A 14,360-nucleotide genomic window follows, 5' to 3' on the forward strand; every position below is an offset into this window, starting at 1 on the left:
CCGGTGCAGCAAGTGCTGAAACCACACCTGACGCTGCAGGTTTCTTGCTATTGTTTAAACCGCATGCACACTGGCATATAATCGCGCACCTTAGGACAGGGTTGACAGCTTCTACACCCGCACTGTGAACAGATCCTCCGTGTTTCATCCAGTTTGATACTGTGGAGAAGCGCAGACCGGACGAGGTGACCGAGTGGTTAAGCAGATGGACTGCTAATCCATTGTGCTCGTCGCAAATTTGATTGACTTCTTTCCTTGTCTCTTATCTTTTCACAAAAGTGTTTGTGTGTGAGTACAGGATTATATTTGGCTGCGTTTCGGATATTCCCCTCCAGTAACAACATGAGACAAAAACGCATTAGTCTTTATGAAACCATTTCCTACCTTAGACATCGGAACTGCATTTTATTTCAGCTGACCGATTGTAATATGAAATCTGGTAGTTCACTTGATTTAAAAAAAAAATAGTAAAACACAGGTCCCACCGAGATTTGAACTCGGATCGCTGGATTCAGAGTCCAGAGTGCTAACCATTACACCATGGAACCGCAGGGGTAGACCTGGGAGGTGGATGGGTTGTCAGCTGTCAAATGCCCCCGCTGACGACCCCTGGAGCGCAAGGCGTTATCCCCATCTGCAGACAACCGTTTAACAGCATGCCATAACAATGACTTTCAAACAAGGCATCAACAACACTATTAAACATATTGCATTTTACGCGTATTTTATACAACAATCGCAAAAACCACACTGTGACAGAAATAAACTTTTCCTGCTTTCGAAGCGACAGTCTGCAATTATATTTGAATAATCCCGTTTTTTTTCGGCAAATATGGTGCAGACGCAAGTAAATACTTGGTTAGGATACAGACCCAGCACATTCCCCTTGGAGATGTAGTCGCGCATCGCAAGCCAATATACGCAATGTTGTATTGTGTATATTGCCTATAACCATTGTTGCTTGTTCAAATTAATTTACCAAACACTGTGTGGCGTTGCTGCTCCTAAAACATGTAGTGGAACATTTTCTTTTCAAACAGCACCATGCCCACTCCAAAACAAAAGTTGTATACCAAGTTCATGGACATCTAATATTAATTACAGGAATGCCTTTTCTGTCAAGGTTGAACCAACGAAAACGGAACTGCTCCCTGGCCCTGAGCAACGACAGACCCTGAATCATACTAAAGTGGCACATGACGAAATGAATCGGAGCGGTCCATTTTTAATAGTTCAAGCACTACTCTTCAAATTCTGCCAAACCAGCAGCGCTCAGTTTGTTGTTGGGTACGTTGTTTGCTTCCTGACCCACGCAGGCTCTGTGGCGCAATGGATAGCGCGTTGGACTTCTAGTCAAACACTGAGGTGTGATTCAAAGGTTGTGGGTTCGAGTCCCACCAGAGTCGTTGTTTTAGGCTAGCTGTAGGACTTCAAATATTAGGTGTGTAAAACCAGAGCCTGCGCATCCATTTCGTTCTTTTTCTAAGTCAACTCTAAAGACAAACAGTACGGTTCACCGGCACTTGATCTCGGATCACTGGATTCAAAAACCAGAGTGCTAACCATTCACCATGCAACCTCCCATACTGGGCCACCATGCAGGGACCCACTCAACATTTCGCTTTTGTGGAAAAGGTTTCTCATATTTCATAATCGCTTAAACTATCCGGTGTTGCAAGTGCTGAAACCACACCTGACGCTGCAGGTTTCTTGCTATTGTTTAAACCGCATGCGCACTGGCATATAATCGCGCACCGTAGGACTGGGTTGACAGCTTCTACACCCGCACTGTGAACAGATCCTCCGTGTTTCATCCAGTTTGATACTGTGGAGCAACTCAGACAGGACGAGGTGACCGAGTGGTTGAGCAGATGGACTGCTAATCCGTTGTGCTCTGCACGCGTGGGTTCGAATCCTGTCCTCATCGCAAGTTTGATTGACTTTTTTCGTTGTCTCTTATCTTTTCACTAAAGTGTTTGTATGTGAGCAGATGATTATATTTGGCTGCGTTTCGGATATCCTCCTCCAGTAACAACATGAGACACAAACGCAGCCTAAACGTTTGTGTTGCATGTGCTACAGTAACAACAGGCACAGTGCCTGCAATCCTATTTGAATAATCCCGTTTTTTTTCGGCAAATATGATGCAGATGCGAGTAAATAATTGGGTACGATACAGATGAAGCACATTCCTATTGGAGATATAGTTGCGCATCGAAAGAGGCGATGACGATACACGGCTGAAAAAGCATTTGTTTCCCGGTTCTTTCAAACACGCAGCCCTACGCGTGTGAGGCACCTATACATGATTTCCCCTCAAGTATGCAGCACTTACGATACATGCAAGCAAACATTGTTTTCAGTGTTTCGAAATGAGTTCATGTTGAAACGTCTTACCGTTTTTAGCTTAAATCGTTGGTGACATGATTACATTCTGACGTAAACCTGCGCACGGCTTTAAACACGTACACGCTGTTTTTTCTGTTTATGGCTGGTGGCGTATAAATAAAAAGAATGGTAAAAGGCATAATGTGTCAGACTTTAGGTGAATATAAGTTTTTTAATACTAACTGAGCCACGACAAAAGGGCCCCCCTCGCTGCCCTGGGCCCTATGCAATTGCTTGGGCTGCGTGTGCCTAAACCCGCTACTGTCTATTCGTAATTGTTCAAATACAAGTAATACTATCTCCAGTTTAGATTGTGCCGGACCATGAGACTCTCATTTTCTAAATCTTCTGTATTCGATTCGACTGGGTATGGATTTTAACGTATTACATGTTAATGTATTAAATTATCTGTTTTGCACTGAGCCCGGATAGCTCAGTCGGTAGAGCATCAGACTTTTAATCTGAGGGTCCAGGGTTCAAGTCCCTGTTCGGGCGGAGGATTTTTTAAATAACGTTTTAATAAAACGATAGTTATTGGGCTAAACACAATGTTGTATTGTTTATATTGCCTATAACCACTGTTGCTTGTTCAAATTAATTTACCAAACACTGTGTGGCGTTGCTACTCCTAAAACATGTAGTCGAACATCTTCTTTTCAAGCAACACCATGCCACAAAAAAAATAGTAAAACTCAGGTCCCACCGAGATTTGAACTCGGATCGCTGGATTCAGAGTCCAGAGTGCTAACCATTACACCATGGAACCGCAGGGGTAGACCTGGGAGGTGGACCTGGGAGGTGGATGGGTTGTCAGCTGTCAAATGCCCCCGCTGACGACCCCTGGAGCGCAAGGCGTTATCCCCATCTGCAGACAACCGTTTAACAGCATGCCATAACAATGACTTTCAAACAAGGCATCAACAACACTATTAAACATATTGCATTTTACGCGTATTTTATACAACAATCGCAAAAACCACACTGTGACAGAAATAAACTTTTCCTGCTTTCGAAGCGACAGTCTGCAATTATATTTGAATAATCCCGTTTTTTTTCGGCAAATATGGTGCAGACGCAAGTAAATACTTGGTTAGGATACAGACCCAGCACATTCCCCTTGGAGATGTAGTCGCGCATCGCAAGCCAATATACGCAATGTTGTATTGTGTATATTGCCTATAACCATTGTTGCTTGTTCAAATTAATTTACCAAACACTGTGTGGCGTTGCTGCTCCTAAAACATGTAGTGGAACATTTTCTTTTCAAACAGCACCATGCCCACTCCAAAACAAAAGTTGTATACCAAGTTCATGGACATCTAATATTAATTACAGGAATGCCTTTTCTGTCAAGGTTGAACCAACGAAAACGGAACTGCTCCCTGGCCCTGAGCAACGACAGACCCTGAATCATACTAAAGTGGCACATGACGAAATGAATCGGAGCGGTCCATTTTTAATAGTTCAAGCACTACTCTTCAAATTCTGCCAAACCAGCAGCGCTCAGTTTGTTGTTGGGTACGTTGTTTGCTACCTGACCCACGCAGGCTCTGTGGCGCAATGGATAGCGCGTTGGACTTCTAGTCAAACACTGAGGTGTGATTCAAAGGTTGTGGGTTCGAGTCCCACCAGAGTCGTTGTTTTAGGCTAGCTGTAGGACTTCAAATATTAGGTGTGTAAAACCAGAGCCTGCGCATCCATTTCGTTCTTTTTCTAAGTCAACTCTAAAGACAAACAGTACGGTTCACCGGCACTTGATCTCGGATCACTGGATTCAAAAACCAGAGTGCTAACCATTCACCATGCAACCTCCCATACTGGGCCACCATGCAGGGACCCACTCAACATTTCGCTTTTGTGGAAAAGGTTTCTCATATTTCATAATCGCTTAAACTATCCGGTGTTGCAAGTGCTGAAACCACACCTGACGCTGCAGGTTTCTTGCTATTGTTTAAACCGCATGCGCACTGGCATATAATCGCGCACCGTAGGACTGGGTTGACAGCTTCTACACCCGCACTGTGAACAGATCCTCCGTGTTTCATCCAGTTTGATACTGTGGAGCAACTCAGACAGGACGAGGTGACCGAGTGGTTGAGCAGATGGACTGCTAATCCGTTGTGCTCTGCACGCGTGGGTTCGAATCCTGTCCTCATCGCAAGTTTGATTGACTTTTTTCGTTGTCTCTTATCTTTTCACTAAAGTGTTTGTATGTGAGCAGATGATTATATTTGGCTGCGTTTCGGATATCCTCCTCCAGTAACAACATGAGACACAAACGCAGCCTAAACGTTTGTGTTGCATGTGCTACAGTAACAACAGGCACAGTGCCTGCAATCCTATTTGAATAATCCCGTTTTTTTTCGGCAAATATGATGCAGATGCGAGTAAATAATTGGGTACGATACAGATGAAGCACATTCCTATTGGAGATATAGTTGCGCATCGAAAGAGGCGATGACGATACACGGCTGAAAAAGCATTTGTTTCCCGGTTCTTTCAAACACGCAGCCCTACGCGTGTGAGGCACCTATACATGATTTCCCCTCAAGTATGCAGCACTTACGATACATGCAAGCAAACATTGTTTTCAGTGTTTCGAAATGAGTTCATGTTGAAACGTCTTACCGTTTTTAGCTTAAATCGTTGGTGACATGATTACATTCTGACGTAAACCTGCGCACGGCTTTAAACACGTACACGCTGTTTTTTCTGTTTATGGCTGGTGGCGTATAAATAAAAAGAATGGTAAAAGGCATAATGTGTCAGACTTTAGGTGAATATAAGTTTTTTAATACTAACTGAGCCACGACAAAAGGGCCCCCCTCGCTGCCCTGGGCCCTATGCAATTGCTTGGGCTGCGTGTGCCTAAACCCGCTACTGTCTATTCGTAATTGTTCAAATACAAGTAATACTATCTCCAGTTTAGATTGTGCCGGACCATGAGACTCTCATTTTCTAAATCTTCTGTATTCGATTCGACTGGGTATGGATTTTAACGTATTACATGTTAATGTATTAAATTATCTGTTTTGCACTGAGCCCGGATAGCTCAGTCGGTAGAGCATCAGACTTTTAATCTGAGGGTCCAGGGTTCAAGTCCCTGTTCGGGCGGAGGATTTTTTAAATAACGTTTTAATAAAACGATAGTTATTGGGCTAAACACAATGTTGTATTGTTTATATTGCCTATAACCACTGTTGCTTGTTCAAATTAATTTACCAAACACTGTGTGGCGTTGCTACTCCTAAAACATGTAGTCGAACATCTTCTTTTCAAGCAACACCATGCCACAAAAAAAATAGTAAAACTCAGGTCCCACCGAGATTTGAACTCGGATCGCTGGATTCAGAGTCCAGAGTGCTAACCATTACACCATGGAACCGCAGGGGTAGACCTGGGAGGTGGACCTGGGAGGTGGATGGGTTGTCAGCTGTCAAATGCCCCCGCTAACGACCCCTGGAGCGCAAGGCGTTATCCTCATCTGCAGACAACCGTTTAACAGCATGCCATAACAATGACTTTCAAACAAGGCATCAACAACACTATTAAACATATTGCATTTTACGCGTATTTTATACAACAATCGCAAAAACCACACTGTGACAGAAATAAACTTTTCCTGCTTTCGAAGCGACAGTCTGCAATTATATTTGAATAATCCCGTTTTTTTTCGGCAAATATGGTGCAGACGCAATTAAATACTTGGTTAGGATACAGACCCAGCACATTCCCCTTGGAGATGTAGTCGCGCATCGCAAGCCAATATACGCAATGTTGTATTGTGTATATTGCCTATAACCATTGTTGCTTGTTCAAATTAATTTACCAAACACTGTGTGGCGTTGCTGCTCCTAAAACATGTAGTGGAACATTTTCTTTTCAAACAGCACCATGCCCACTCCAAAACAAAAGTTGTATACCAAGTTCATGGACATCTAATATTAATTACAGGAATGCCTTTTCTGTCAAGGTTGAACCAACGAAAACGGAACTGCTCCCTGGCCCTGAGCAACGACGGACCCTGAATCATACTAAAGTGGCACATGACGAAATGAATCGGAGCGGTCCATTTTTAATAGTTCAAGCACTACTCTTCAAATTCTGCCAAACCAGCAGCGCTCAGTTTGTTGTTGGGTACGTTGTTTGCTTCCTGACCCACGCAGGCTCTGTGGCGCAATGGATAGCGCGTTGGACTTCTAGTCAAACACTGAGGTGTGATTCAAAGGTTGTGGGTTCGAGTCCCACCAGAGTCGTTGTTTTAGGCTAGCTGTAGGACTTCAAATATTAGGTGTGTAAAACCAGAGCCTGCGCATCCATTTCGTTCTTTTTCTAAGTCAACTCTAAAGACAAACAGTACGGTTCACCGGCACTTGATCTCGGATCACTGGATTCAAAAACCAGAGTGCTAACCATTCACCATGCAACCTCCCATACTGGGCCACCATGCAGGGACCCACTCAACATTTCGCTTTTGTGGAAAAGGTTTCTCATATTTCATAATCGCTTAAACTATCCGGTGTTGCAAGTGCTGAAACCACACCTGACGCTGCAGGTTTCTTGCTATTGTTTAAACCGCATGCGCACTGGCATATAATCGCGCACCGTAGGACTGGGTTGACAGCTTCTACACCCGCACTGTGAACAGATCCTCCGTGTTTCATCCAGTTTGATACTGTGGAGCAACTCAGACAGGACGAGGTGACCGAGTGGTTGAGCAGATGGACTGCTAATCCGTTGTGCTCTGCACGCGTGGGTTCGAATCCTGTCCTCATCGCAAGTTTGATTGACTTTTTTCGTTGTCTCTTATCTTTTCACTAAAGTGTTTGTATGTGAGCAGATGATTATATTTGGCTGCGTTTCGGATATCCTCCTCCAGTAACAACATGAGACACAAACGCAGCCTAAACGTTTGTGTTGCATGTGCTACAGTAACAACAGGCACAGTGCCTGCAATCCTATTTGAATAATCCCGTTTTTTTTCGGCAAATATGATGCAGATGCGAGTAAATAATTGGGTACGATACAGATGAAGCACATTCCTATTGGAGATATAGTTGCGCATCGAAAGAGGCGATGACGATACACGGCTGAAAAAGCATTTGTTTCCCGGTTCTTTCAAACACGCAGCCCTACGCGTGTGAGGCACCTATACATGATTTCCCCTCAAGTATGCAGCACTTACGATACATGCAAGCAAACATTGTTTTCAGTGTTTCGAAATGAGTTCATGTTGAAACGTCTTACCGTTTTTAGCTTAAATCGTTGGTGACATGATTACATTCTGACGTAAACCTGCGCACGGCTTTAAACACGTACACGCTGTTTTTTCTGTTTATGGCTGGTGGCGTATAAATAAAAAGAATGGTAAAAGGCTAATGTGTCAGACTTTAGGTGAATATAAGTTTTTTAATACTAACTGAGCCACGACAAAAGGGCCCCCCTCGCTGCCCTGGGCCCTATGCAATTGCTTGGGCTGCGTGTGCCTAAACCCGCTACTGTCTATTCGTAATTGTTCAAATACAAGTAATACTATCTCCAGTTTAGATTGTGCCGGACCATGAGACTCTCATTTTCTAAATCTTCTGTATTCGATTCGACTGGGTATGGATTTTAACGTATTACATGTTAATGTATTAAATTATCTGTTTTGCACTGAGCCCGGATAGCTCAGTCGGTAGAGCATCAGACTTTTAATCTGAGGGTCCAGGGTTCAAGTCCCTGTTCGGGCGGAGGATTTTTTAAATAACGTTTTAATAAAACGATAGTTATTGGGCTAAACACAATGTTGTATTGTTTATATTGCCTATAACCACTGTTGCTTGTTCAAATTAATTTACCAAACACTGTGTGGCGTTGCTACTCCTAAAACATGTAGTCGAACATCTTCTTTTCAAGCAACACCATGCCACAAAAAAAATAGTAAAACTCAGGTCCCACCGAGATTTGAACTCGGATCGCTGGATTCAGAGTCCAGAGTGCTAACCATTACACCATGGAACCGCAGGGGCAGACCTGGGAGGTGGACCTGGGAGGTGGACCTGGGAGGTGGATGGGTTGTCAGCTGTCAAATGCCCCCGCTGACGACCCCTGGAGCGCAAGGCGTTATCCTCATCTGCAGACAACCGTTTAACAGCATGCCATAACAATGACTTTCAAACAAGGCATCAACAACACTATTAAACATATTGCATTTTACGCGTATTTTATACAACAATCGCAAAAACCACACTGTGACAGAAATAAACTTTTCCTGCTTTCGAAGCGACAGTCTGCAATTATATTTGAATAATCCCGTTTTTTTTCGGCAAATATGGTGCAGACGCAAGTAAATACTTGGTTAGGATACAGACCCAGCACATTCCCCTTGGAGATGTAGTCGCGCATCGCAAGCCAATATACGCAATGTTGTATTGTGTATATTGCCTATAACCATTGTTGCTTGTTCAAATTAATTTACCAAACACTGTGTGGCGTTGCTGCTCCTAAAACATGTAGTGGAACATTTTCTTTTCAAACAGCACCATGCCCACTCCAAAACAAAAGTTGTATACCAAGTTCATGGACATCTAATATTAATTACAGGAATGCCTTTTCTGTCAAGGTTGAACCAACGAAAACGGAACTGCTCCCTGGCCCTGAGCAACGACAGACCCTGAATCATACTAAAGTGGCACATGACGAAATGAATCGGAGCGGTCCATTTTTAATAGTTCAAGCACTACTCTTCAAATTCTGCCAAACCAGCAGCGCTCAGTTTGTTGTTGGGTACGTTGTTTGCTTCCTGACCCACGCAGGCTCTGTGGCGCAATGGATAGCGCGTTGGACTTCTAGTCAAACACTGAGGTGTGATTCAAAGGTTGTGGGTTCGAGTCCCACCAGAGTCGTTGTTTTAGGCTAGCTGTAGGACTTCAAATATTAGGTGTGTAAAACCAGAGCCTGCGCATCCATTTCGTTCTTTTTCTAAGTCAACTCTAAAGACAAACAGTACGGTTCACCGGCACTTGATCTCGGATCACTGGATTCAAAAACCAGAGTGCTAACCATTCACCATGCAACCTCCCATATTGGGCCACCATGCAGGGACCCACTCAACATTTCGCTTTTGTGGAAAAGGTTTCTCATATTTCATAATCGCTTAAACTATCCGGTGTTGCAAGTGCTGAAACCACACCTGACGCTGCAGGTTTCTTGCTATTGTTTAAACCGCATGCGCACTGGCATATAATCGCGCACCGTAGGACTGGGTTGACAGCTTCTACACCCGCACTGTGAACAGATCCTCCGTGTTTCATCCAGTTTGATACTGTGGAGCAGCTCAGACAGGACGAGGTGACCGAGTGGTTGAGCAGATGGACTGCTAATCCGTTGTGCTCTGCACGCGTGGGTTCGAATCCTGTCCTCATCGCAAGTTTGATTGACTTTTTTCGTTGTCTCTTATCTTTTCACTAAAGTGTTTGTATGTGAGCAGATGATTATATTTGGCTGCGTTTCGGATATCCTCCTCCAGTAACAACATGAGACACAAACGCAGCCTAAACGTTTGTGTTGCATGTGCTACAGTAACAACAGGCACAGTGCCTGCAATCCTATTTGAATAATCCCGTTTTTTTCGGCAAATATGATGCAGATGCAAGTAAATAATTGGGAACAATCGCAAAAACCACACTTTGACAGAAATAAACTTTTCCTGCTTTCGAAGCGACAGTCTGCAATTATATTTGAATAATCCCGTTTTTTTCGGCAAATATGGTGCAGACGCAAGTAAATACTTGGTTAGGATACAGACCCAGCACATTCCCCTTGGAGATGTAGTCGCGCATCGCAAGCCAATATACGCAATGTTGTATTGTGTATATTGCCTATAACCATTGTTGCTTGTTCAAATTAATTTACCAAACACTGTGTGGCGTTGCTACTCCTAAAACATGTAGTCGAACATCTTCTTTTCAAGCAACACCATGCCCACTCCAAAACAAAAGTTATATACCAAGTTCATGGACATCTAATATCAATTACAGGAATGCCTTTGCTGTCAAGATTGAACCAATGAAAACGGAACTGCCCCCAGGCCCTGAGGAACGATGGACCCTGAATCATACTAAAGTGGCACATGACGAAATTAATCGCAGCGGTCCATTTTTAATAGTTCAAGCACTAGAGATCCTCTCTTCAAATTCTGCCAAACCAGCAGCGCTCAGTTTGTTGTTGGGTATGTTGCTCGCTTCCTGACCCACGCAGGCTCTGTGGCGCAATGGATAGCGCGTTGGACTTCTAGTCAAACACTGAGGTGTGATTCAAAGGTTGTGGGTTCGAGTCCCACCAGAGTCGTTGTTTTAGGCTAGCTGTAGGACCCTCAAACATTAGATGTGTAAAACCAGAGCCTGCGCATCCATTTCTTTCTTTTTCTAAGTCAACTCTAAAGATAAACAGTACGGTTCACCGGCACTTGATCTCGGATCACTGGATTCGAAATCCAGAGTGGTAACCATTACACCATGCAACCTCCCATACTGGGCCACCATGCAGGGACCCTCTCAACATTTCGCTTTTGTGGAAAAGGTTTCTAATATTTCATAATCGCTTGAGCTATCCGGTGCAGCAAGTGCTGAAACCACACCTGACGCTGCAGGTTTCTTGCTATTGTTTAAACCGCATGCACACTGGCATATAATCGCGCACCTTAGGACAGGGTTGACAGCTTCTACACCCGCACTGTGAACAGATCCTCCGTGTTTCATCCAGTTTGATACTGTGGAGAAGCGCAGACCGGACGAGGTGACCGAGTGGTTAAGCAGATGGACTGCTAATCCATTGTGCTCGTCGCAAATTTGATTGACTTCTTTCCTTGTCTCTTATCTTTTCACAAAAGTGTTTGTGTGTGAGTACAGGATTATATTTGGCTGCGTTTCGGATATTCCCCTCCAGTAACAACATGAGACAAAAACGCATTAGTCTTTATGAAACCATTTCCTACCTTAGACATCGGAACTGCATTTTATTTCAGCTGACCGATTGTAATATGAAATCTGGTAGTTCACTTGATTTAAAAAAAAAATAGTAAAACACAGGTCCCACCGAGATTTGAACTCGGATCGCTGGATTCAGAGTCCAGAGTGCTAACCATTACACCATGGAACCGCAGGGGCAGACCTGGGAGGTGGATGGGTTGTCAGCTGTCAAATGCCCCCGCTGACGACCCCTGGAGCGCAAGGCGTTATCCCCATCTGCAGACAACCGTTTAACAGCATGCCATAACAATGACTTTCAAACAAGGCATCAACAACACTATTAAACATATTGCATTTTACGCGTATTTTATACAACAATCGCAAAAACCACACTGTGACAGAAATAAACTTTTCCTGCTTTCGAAGCGACAGTCTGCAATTATATTTGAATAATCCCGTTTTTTTTCGGCAAATATGGTGCAGACGCAAGTAAATACTTGGTTAGGATACAGACCCAGCACATTCCCCTTGGAGATGTAGTCGCGCATCGCAAGCCAATATACGCAATGTTGTATTGTGTATATTGCCTATAACCATTGTTGCTTGTTCAAATTAATTTACCAAACACTGTGTGGCGTTGCTGCTCCTAAAACATGTAGTGGAACATTTTCTTTTCAAACAGCACCATGCCCACTCCAAAACAAAAGTTGTATACCAAGTTCATGGACATCTAATATTAATTACAGGAATGCCTTTTCTGTCAAGGTTGAACCAACGAAAACGGAACTGCTCCCTGGCCCTGAGCAACGACAGACCCTGAATCATACTAAAGTGGCACATGACGAAATGAATCGGAGCGGTCCATTTTTAATAGTTCAAGCACTACTCTTCAAATTCTGCCAAACCAGCAGCGCTCAGTTTGTTGTTGGGTACGTTGTTTGCTTCCTGACCCACGCAGGCTCTGTGGCGCAATGGATAGCGCGTTGGACTTCTAGTCAAACACTGAGGTGTGATTCAAAGGTTGTGGGTTCGAGTCCCACCAGAGTCGTTGTTTTAGGCTAGCTGTAGGACTTCAAATATTAGGTGTGTAAAACCAGAGCCTGCGCATCCATTTCGTTCTTTTTCTAAGTCAACTCTAAAGACAAACAGTACGGTTCACCGGCACTTGATCTCGGATCACTGGATTCAAAAACCAGAGTGCTAACCATTCACCATGCAACCTCCCATACTGGGCCACCATGCAGGGACCCACTCAACATTTCGCTTTTGTGGAAAAGGTTTCTCATATTTCATAATCGCTTAAACTATCCGGTGTTGCAAGTGCTGAAACCACACCTGACGCTGCAGGTTTCTTGCTATTGTTTAAACCGCATGCGCACTGGCATATAATCGCGCACCGTAGGACTGGGTTGACAGCTTCTACACCCGCACTGTGAACAGATCCTCCGTGTTTCATCCAGTTTGATACTGTGGAGCAACTCAGACAGGACGAGGTGACCGAGTGGTTGAGCAGATGGACTGCTAATCCGTTGTGCTCTGCACGCGTGGGTTCGAATCCTGTCCTCATCGCAAGTTTGATTGACTTTTTTCGTTGTCTCTTATCTTTTCACTAAAGTGTTTGTATGTGAGCAGATGATTATATTTGGCTGCGTTTCGGATATCCTCCTCCAGTAACAACATGAGACACAAACGCAGCCTAAACGTTTGTGTTGCATGTGCTACAGTAACAACAGGCACAGTGCCTGCAATCCTATTTGAATAATCCCGTTTTTTTTCGGCAAATATGATGCAGATGCGAGTAAATAATTGGGTACGATACAGATGAAGCACATTCCTATTGGAGATATAGTTGCGCATCGAAAGAGGCGATGACGATACACGGCTGAAAAAGCATTTGTTTCCCGGTTCTTTCAAACACGCAGCCCTACGCGTGTGAGGCACCTATACATGATTTCCCCTCAAGTATGCAGCACTTACGATACATGCAAGCAAACATTGTTTTCAGTGTTTCGAAATGAGTTCATGTTGAAACGTCTTACCGTTTTTAGCTTAAATCGTTGGTGACATGATTACATTCTGACGTAAACCTGCGCACGGCTTTAAACACGTACACGCTGTTTTTTCTGTTTATGGCTGGTGGCGTATAAATAAAAAGAATGGTAAAAGGCTAATGTGTCAGACTTTAGGTGAATATAAGTTTTTTAATACTAACTGAGCCACGACAAAAGGGCCCCCCTCGCTGCCCTGGGCCCTATGCAATTGCTTGGGCTGCGTGTGCCTAAACCCGCTACTGTCTATTCGTAATTGTTCAAATACAAGTAATACTATCTCCAGTTTAGATTGTGCCGGACCATGAGACTCTCATTTTCTAAATCTTCTGTATTCGATTCGACTGGGTATGGATTTTAACGTATTACATGTTAATGTATTAAATTATCTGTTTTGCACTGAGCCCGGATAGCTCAGTCGGTAGAGCATCAGACTTTTAATCTGAGGGTCCAGGGTTCAAGTCCCTGTTCGGGCGGAGGATTTTTTAAATAACGTTTTAATAAAACGATAGTTATTGGGCTAAACACAATGTTGTATTGTTTATATTGCCTATAACCACTGTTGCTTGTTCAAATTAATTTACCAAACACTGTGTGGCGTTGCTACTCCTAAAACATGTAGTCGAACATCTTCTTTTCAAGCAACACCATGCCACAAAAAAAATAGTAAAACTCAGGTCCCACCGAGATTTGAACTCGGATCGCTGGATTCAGAGTCCAGAGTGCTAACCATTACACCATGGAACCGCAGGGGCAGACCTGGGAGGTGGACCTGGGAGGTGGATGGGTTGTCAGCTGTCAAATGCCCCCGCTGACGACCCCTGGAGCGCAAGGCGTTATCCTCATCTGCAGACAACCGTTTAACAGCATGCCATAACAATGACTTTCAAACAAGGCATCAACAACACTATTAAACATATTGCATTTTACGCGTATTTTATACAACAATCGCAAAAACCACACTGTGACAGAA

The 14,360-nt window shown here is 43.8% G+C and overlaps 16 non-coding genes across 16 annotated transcripts; 10 read left to right on the forward strand and 6 right to left on the reverse strand.

Annotated features, from left to right (window-relative positions):
• Positions 1 to 476: 476 nt before the first annotated feature.
• trnaq-cug (transfer RNA glutamine (anticodon CUG)) lies at positions 477 to 548 on the reverse strand. Its single transcript has one exon. It is a non-coding gene; the product is annotated as a tRNA-Gln (tRNA).
• A 767-nt stretch (positions 549 to 1,315) lies between these two features.
• On the forward strand, positions 1,316 to 1,406 carry trnar-ucu (transfer RNA arginine (anticodon UCU)). The gene is given in 2 exon segments: positions 1,316 to 1,352; positions 1,371 to 1,406. It is a non-coding gene; the product is annotated as a tRNA-Arg (tRNA).
• A 1,404-nt stretch (positions 1,407 to 2,810) lies between these two features.
• On the forward strand, positions 2,811 to 2,883 carry trnak-uuu (transfer RNA lysine (anticodon UUU)). Its single transcript has one exon. It is a non-coding gene; the product is annotated as a tRNA-Lys (tRNA).
• A 199-nt stretch (positions 2,884 to 3,082) lies between these two features.
• Positions 3,083 to 3,154, reverse strand: trnaq-cug (transfer RNA glutamine (anticodon CUG)). The gene has a single exon. It is a non-coding gene; the product is annotated as a tRNA-Gln (tRNA).
• Positions 3,155 to 3,934: 780 nt separating this feature from the next.
• Positions 3,935 to 4,025, forward strand: trnar-ucu (transfer RNA arginine (anticodon UCU)). Its single transcript is given in 2 exon segments — positions 3,935 to 3,971; positions 3,990 to 4,025. It is a non-coding gene; the product is annotated as a tRNA-Arg (tRNA).
• A 1,404-nt stretch (positions 4,026 to 5,429) lies between these two features.
• trnak-uuu (transfer RNA lysine (anticodon UUU)) lies at positions 5,430 to 5,502 on the forward strand. Its single transcript has one exon. It is a non-coding gene; the product is annotated as a tRNA-Lys (tRNA).
• Positions 5,503 to 5,701: 199 nt separating this feature from the next.
• Positions 5,702 to 5,773, reverse strand: trnaq-cug (transfer RNA glutamine (anticodon CUG)). Its single transcript has one exon. It is a non-coding gene; the product is annotated as a tRNA-Gln (tRNA).
• Positions 5,774 to 6,553: 780 nt separating this feature from the next.
• trnar-ucu (transfer RNA arginine (anticodon UCU)) lies at positions 6,554 to 6,644 on the forward strand. Its single transcript is given in 2 exon segments — positions 6,554 to 6,590; positions 6,609 to 6,644. It is a non-coding gene; the product is annotated as a tRNA-Arg (tRNA).
• A 1,403-nt stretch (positions 6,645 to 8,047) lies between these two features.
• On the forward strand, positions 8,048 to 8,120 carry trnak-uuu (transfer RNA lysine (anticodon UUU)). Its single transcript has one exon. It is a non-coding gene; the product is annotated as a tRNA-Lys (tRNA).
• Positions 8,121 to 8,319: 199 nt separating this feature from the next.
• trnaq-cug (transfer RNA glutamine (anticodon CUG)) lies at positions 8,320 to 8,391 on the reverse strand. Its single transcript has one exon. It is a non-coding gene; the product is annotated as a tRNA-Gln (tRNA).
• A 793-nt stretch (positions 8,392 to 9,184) lies between these two features.
• trnar-ucu (transfer RNA arginine (anticodon UCU)) lies at positions 9,185 to 9,275 on the forward strand. Its single transcript is given in 2 exon segments — positions 9,185 to 9,221; positions 9,240 to 9,275. It is a non-coding gene; the product is annotated as a tRNA-Arg (tRNA).
• Positions 9,276 to 10,628: 1,353 nt separating this feature from the next.
• On the forward strand, positions 10,629 to 10,719 carry trnar-ucu (transfer RNA arginine (anticodon UCU)). The gene is given in 2 exon segments: positions 10,629 to 10,665; positions 10,684 to 10,719. It is a non-coding gene; the product is annotated as a tRNA-Arg (tRNA).
• A 738-nt stretch (positions 10,720 to 11,457) lies between these two features.
• On the reverse strand, positions 11,458 to 11,529 carry trnaq-cug (transfer RNA glutamine (anticodon CUG)). Its single transcript has one exon. It is a non-coding gene; the product is annotated as a tRNA-Gln (tRNA).
• Positions 11,530 to 12,296: 767 nt separating this feature from the next.
• On the forward strand, positions 12,297 to 12,387 carry trnar-ucu (transfer RNA arginine (anticodon UCU)). Its single transcript is given in 2 exon segments — positions 12,297 to 12,333; positions 12,352 to 12,387. It is a non-coding gene; the product is annotated as a tRNA-Arg (tRNA).
• Positions 12,388 to 13,790: 1,403 nt separating this feature from the next.
• trnak-uuu (transfer RNA lysine (anticodon UUU)) lies at positions 13,791 to 13,863 on the forward strand. The gene has a single exon. It is a non-coding gene; the product is annotated as a tRNA-Lys (tRNA).
• Positions 13,864 to 14,062: 199 nt separating this feature from the next.
• trnaq-cug (transfer RNA glutamine (anticodon CUG)) lies at positions 14,063 to 14,134 on the reverse strand. The gene has a single exon. It is a non-coding gene; the product is annotated as a tRNA-Gln (tRNA).
• Positions 14,135 to 14,360: the final 226 nt, after the last annotated feature.

Source organism: Acipenser ruthenus, chromosome 21, assembly GCF_902713425.1.
Source record: "Acipenser ruthenus chromosome 21, fAciRut3.2 maternal haplotype, whole genome shotgun sequence".
Lineage (NCBI taxonomy): Eukaryota > Metazoa > Chordata > Actinopteri > Acipenseriformes > Acipenseridae > Acipenser > Acipenser ruthenus.